This window comes from Lepisosteus oculatus, chromosome 6 (genome assembly GCF_040954835.1).
Source record: "Lepisosteus oculatus isolate fLepOcu1 chromosome 6, fLepOcu1.hap2, whole genome shotgun sequence".
Classification (NCBI taxonomy): Eukaryota; Metazoa; Chordata; class Actinopteri; order Semionotiformes; family Lepisosteidae; genus Lepisosteus; species Lepisosteus oculatus.
Genome location: NC_090701.1, coordinates 4,135,141 through 4,141,745, shown reverse-complemented (window position 1 = coordinate 4,141,745; position 6,605 = coordinate 4,135,141).

Below are 6,605 nucleotides of genomic sequence, written 5' to 3'. Positions count from 1 at the left end.
CATCTAAAACTACCGGGAGCACTCGTTTAGGGTCTATTATTCCCCTTGCAGTGGAGTTTGGAATAGTACATAAAACATAATGTGACATCGTGAGTCAGTGGAAGATATAGAATTATAAATGTGTGTGATTCTTAGTGGATTATTTTAGTAGAAAAGACTGCAACTGTAATTATGTTAATTATGTCCTCACCAACGGGATCACCGTGTGGTATGGCAACACCTCTTCGCGAGAAAGAAAGGCACTGCAGAGAATGGTCAATATGGCCCAGAAGATCATCGGCTGCAGTCTCACCGAGATTAAACAGCTCTATGAGGACCGCTGCCGTGGTAGAATTCTGGCCATCACAGAGGACAGTCACCACCCAGGGCATGAGCTCCTCACCCCACTGCCCTCAGGCAAGAGATATAAGAGCATACGGACACTTACCACTAGATTCTTCAATAGCTTCTATCCACAAGCAGTGAGACTGGCGAACACATTTAGCCATCCCCCTCGGACCACACCTACACCATCACCATCTACCTCATTTATTAATTGTACGTCTCCAGTCATTGTTTACACGTCTGTATTGTTTACATCAAACTGTCTGCATGTTTACTTGCACATTGTCTATTGTTTGTTTGTACATTGTCTTGATGCACTGTTTGCACTTTGTTTTGTTTTTTACACTTGTTTTATAATCGAGAGACTTTCTGTAAGTAAGAATTCCATTGTACCAGTACCGGTTACATATGGCAATAAAGTTCAAGTTCAAGTTCAAGTTCAAGTTAAATTGGTTACCAATACCGTTTGCTAGGCTATGCAAACGACAAAAATCGAAAACGGAATACATTCTCTGACACTGCATATACAGTACTGGGCGAAAACTGTAACCTGTGAGTATCACATGAATGAAGTAATCGGCTTTAGAATCGGACTGGATTATATAAACCCAAGCATTGTTATATCACCGTAACACAGGCTCAGTGTTTGATTTGGTTTAAGCATTGAACCTGTTCATTTTTTTTTTGCTATCTAAAGCAGCTCGGCAAGAAACCGTTTTTGTGTGTGTGCAATATTTTAAAATAATTATATGCAGTCGTTTATTTTTACAGTTAGTATTTTTTTTAAAAAAAAAGATAATTCTAGGCAAGCAATGCGCGCTTCGATCCTCCTGAAGTTACATGTCGAGGCTGTCTACCCAGAACAAGCAGACATGGTGCAAGAAGAAAGCGGAGGCAATCCGTTCAGAAAGAGCGCACTGATTCAGTCTGAGCCGGGCCGTCCCTGTGGAAAGACGTCCGAGCCCAGCCTCCTGTGAGCGCCATCTCTGGCATGCTACCTACAGTACGGTCAGCAACAGAGCGCTTGTTGCACTACGTAATCCAGTAGCTTCCAAGTTTACTATTCGATCCTCAAAATCCAGGTGGATGCTGCACATTGGTGGTGGTTTAGGGGAGTTCCCATTACCTGTAAAGCGCTTTGAGTGGAGTGTCCAGAAAAGCGCTATATAAGTGTAAGCAATTATTATTAATTAATTAATTAATTATTAAAACTAAACGCTTCTGCTACCTCATTTTCAAAGGAAGAGAATTGGGTTTCCCGCAAGAGGTCATGGTCATGCTCACGCTCGACTCTCTCTCTCTCTCTAAAACGTACGAAAAAACATAAACCTGGGTTTCTGAAATGTAGCAATATAATGTCTGTAACATCATCTTTTCAAGTCGTCGTAACACCAACACTAAAACCTTTATACGTCTCCCTGTAACACGTCTGCAACTGTGCGCATGTGCTCTATTGCGGTCTGTCAGCCACACCCCCTGTCTCAGAGAGCTCAGGTGATCTGTCAGAGTATTTCGCCATCACCGCAGCAGGGGTGTTTTAACACTACATATCCCTTTTAAATGTATCACGTTCACATTTTTGACGTATCACAATTCAGGTTGTATTCTGAAACAACCAGAAAACATACACAAAATCCTTAATGATGTTCCCTCTTTTTTTTAAGTACTGTGATCCTATAGATTCTTTCTAGAAAGCTGCGTAAAGAATTTACGACACGCACGAAGTGGACCAGGGTGTAGCTATTGCTTATTTTGTATGAGTAGGTTTTCAGCAGGTGAAAGACTTCACAAACCAAACAAGCAAACAAGAAAGGTTGTTCTTTCTCCGTGTTTTCTTATTTTGTCTTGATTTTTCATTTTCTCTGGTGAGTGTAAATACACCATGCCGTTTTAAAAACTGCAGTTTCTTTTTTTAAGTACAATCAATGCCTGACTGTGAAGATTTAATTTGGAATTTAAATCATTTCCTATCATGATGCAAGGATGGTTGTACAATACCAGAACGTTTTAAATACTTTTTTTGTTTCCTTTATTCATTCAAGAAAGTTTTATGTTCACTACAAATGGCAAAACTGGATTTGAAAGTGTTTTCAGTTTATGAATGTTTGATACATCTGTTCTTTTTACCTTATAACATTTTTGCTCTAAAATTGATTCCTGAATTATGCCCAGCATGACTGTGAGAGTACTAGTTTGCCTAGTGAGTGCAAACTACTTACCATAGTCCTCTACACCTAAGCCTGTTGTAATTAGTTTTATGTATCATAGATTGTTTTCGGAACATTTCTGTAGACTGTTGAATAAGGATAGGTCAAATCATTTCTAAAAGATTTTGCTGCCAAAACTGTTTTTTGAATGTTTAGATAAACAACAAATCACTATAATCAAAACAATAACAAAAACATATTAAAATGGGTTTCAAGTATTCCTATGAGAAGACATTAGTGTGTGCATAAATTATATAAATTCCTGGGCATTCCTAGATTCTTACAAGGATTCGGATTAAAGCTGTAGAGGCTCCCTGTAAGACTTTTGCAGGATTCCTATAAATGGGAATTGTATATTTCTGTCAGCAGTATTATTACCCTGCAAGTCAGAACTGGCAGCCCCACTGGAGCTCAGCAGGTGTGAGCCTGGTCAGTACCTGGATGGGAGAACTCCTGGGAAAAACTGAGGCTGCTGTTGGAAGAGGTGTTAGTGGGGCCAGCAGGGGGCGCTCACCCTGCAGTCTGTGTGGATCGTAATGCACCAGTATAGTGTGATGGGACACTGTACTGTAAAAAGGCGCCGTCCTTCGGATGAGACGTAAAACCAAGGTCCTGACTCCTTGTGGTCATTAAAAATCCCAGGGCGTTTCTCAAAAACAGTAGGGGTGTAACCCCAGCATTCTGGCCAAATTTCCCCACTGGCCTTTACCAATCTTGGCCTCCTAATAATCCCCGTCTATGAGTTGGCTTCATCACTCTGTTCTCCTCCCCACTGATAGCTGATGTGTGGGGAGTGTACTGGCGCATCATCCAGGTGGGGCTGGACGTTGGTCACCATTACCTGTGAAACTCATTGTGTGGAGAGAAAAGCACTATGTACTGTAAATGTAAGGAATTCATTATTATAAGACAGAGACCCACAGCTTTAATTGGAAGCAGATGCACCCAGGAGCTGAACTCCAGGAGGGCTACCAATTCTGCAGGTTCTCCAGAAATGCATCTTTATGTTAATGATGCCCGATCCTGTATTGGGATTGATTGCTTTTGCCATAGACATCCTATTTGCTGTTAGCAGTCAGGCTATGATCAGCTGTTTCCTGTTAAAGGTCATTACTCTGTTATTGACTTGATTGTTTATCAACCAGATAACACTGTTAACACTGATCAGACCCGGCAGAAAGTTTTGTTTGATTTTCATAGTAAATCAAAAATTAACATTCAAGAAATGCCAAGTTCACTGACATTCTTAATTTAATTAAAATGTATACAGTATGATTTGTTATCAAAGAAGTAAACACTAGACATTCATATACAGTATGCAGCATTATGAAGACATCTTAAACAGATACAAGCTCTGCATTTTTTTCTATTCAATTTAACAGGGGTAATTCAAAATCAGGTTGTTTGAATATTCCAAACAGTATAACAGCAGCAGAAAATTACTATTTTAATTTTTGTGGCATTAGATACAGTTCTTAACATCATCAAAATGAATTCTATACAGAGGGATCTTTTGAATCATACTTTTATTACAGATACTGTATATGTTAGCCTTATCTAATAGTATTACTGATATTTTTAAGAAATGAACAATTGAAAAAAATGGGTAACTTACATTATTCTGTCATTTTTTACTGTAGATTAATTTGGATCAAAAATCCCCAAAGGTAAAAATCTAAAATCTAAGTAGAGTCAAAGCTTTTCAGGATGGCAAATAAATGAATGATGGCATAATTATTTATCTGTTTAGAAACAAAACTAATCACAGCCTACTTATAACCCAACATCTCTTTGGGGAAAGATATCTCACTGATTGTGTTTTGCTGTGCTGGAGACATACCTGACACATAAAATGCAATAGCTTTTTCCCCACCATTTCTTTACCTGTGGATGGGATAACCCTTGAACACCCAGTGTTAATCAGTGAGACCTTTGGATTGGTCTCCTGATGATTTGAACTCAAAATGACATTGCTGGGGGCTCAGAGTTTACACCGCTATCACAGAACGTTGAAACGTTCAGTGGTTTTATTATCCATGTTTAAACCTTCATCGTGTTTTAAGTAGTTTTCTTTTGGTGCCTGTGAAAAACTAATTTTTACATCCGCTCAAAAGATAGAAAACACAAATTGAAATACATGAGCCAACTACTATAACTGACCAGTCGTTGTTACATTTTAAAATGTTCTACTGCAGGGGAAATTAAGATTTGACAATTATCTGAAAATGAAGATAATGAAAATAATTGTTTTTGAAGAATAGGGGTATTTTGAACAATTCATTTAATGAAGGCAGGTGGTGTTAATATAGTAAGAAAACCAATAGTACAGTTGTGGTAATACAGGCAATACGAAGCCAAGATAAGACAATTGTATTGATACAATCAAGAAGGAAACAGTAACTTAGTATTTGTATGAAAAGGTGTAAGACTTCTAAAATGATAAAGTGACCAACGATGATTTAAAGTCATATTTGTCAAAACAATATTGCTTGTCTACAATCATAACTGCTCAATCAATATTCTATTCCTGTTCTCTGCCAGAGGACAATCGGAACCTTTCTTTTGAAGCAATCGAGTTCCCGACAGGCTCATCCTATAGTGTGTCAAGACAAGCACAGCCAGCACGCTGATTTCTGAACATCTTATTGTGCAACGGCACATTACTTTTCTAGGAGCATGTACAGAGTAAAAGTTAAACACTCTGCTAATTTGCCGTCATAAGTTATTATAAAAGTCATCATAAAATAAACTCTGGTGTTGTGCAACAAAATGTAATTGTATGAATTGCATGCTTAAAGTAATAGATAATAGTGCCATCAAGTTCATTTGCCCGTTGATTTGATGGTTATGCAAAGTAACCAGTATCAGCTCTTTTCTTTCTCCTACTCCTACTTTACAATAGCTCGGGGCTTGGCATAGTTAATAAAAACACTAAAAATGCAGCAGGCAACATTACATCAAAATACTGAAGGCCAGATCTCCCCTATTGGACCCAATAGCACTTGCTTCACTTTTGATGTCTCTCAGTTTAGAGAAATCTGCGAGCAGTGAACTTAGGAAAGAGCCCTTCTTTCTCACCTCATTATAATTATGCAGCATAGGCTTCCCTAGGCAGTGGTCAGAGTTCAGCATTAGTGTAAGCCCTGTGCTTAGCAACCAGCTGCATAGTTACAGGTGATTACAGCACAGGAATTAGGTTGTGCTTACAAGTAGCAGGGAAAAAGCCCATTCCTGTTTCTTTATCGTCCCTCATGTGCAAGAAGGAGACTGACCAACAGGAGCCCCTTTTCATTCAATAAGGCAATCAATGCATTAGGCATCATTGGTCCAGGAACAGTTGAGAATGGCTCAGAAATTATCAGAAATGACTATGCCGTGTGTCTGAATCCTGTCTCGATCCAAAGCTACGGCGAAAACTAAAAATGAACAAAATGTTATCCAATATATAAAATTCAGTGTAAAAACTAGAAACTAGGCAACATTTAAATAATTAACTTACCGAAAAGAAGTGTTTACTGTTGGAAACTCAATTATAGAATTCCAGAATAGCCAGGGATATGAAATAGCTATGTAATAGCTCTGGAGTGCAGCAAGAGAAGGCCCTGTTACCCATAGAAAGGAAAAGAGGTTCAGGCACATATACAGTAGAAGACCAGAGCCAGAGGAATGGAAGCTGTGAGGTAACGAGTAGATAAGTCAGACAGATACTGAGGTGCCAAGCCATGTCTCAGGCCTTTAGTCGACCTGAAACCTGGAGGGCAGCCAGTGCAGGGACTCCAGGATAAGAGTAGTGTGATTGCTTCCAAGCAGCCTGATCTGGGCTCTGGCAGCCGAATTCTGAACATATTGCAGTTTCTTCAGTGTGGATTTACAGTACACACCCCAGTGAGCAGGATACCCCCCACATGATCTCCGTCTTGTCGCAGTTTAAGGGAAGCAAATTTTGAGTCAACCAGGATGTTTCTAAGAGTTCCAATCCATCTATTTTCAGTACCTGTTTACTCCAATACAGTCCATTTAGCAAATGGGAGAAGTGGGCCACATGGCCTCTTTTCATGTTCTTCTTATGTTCTT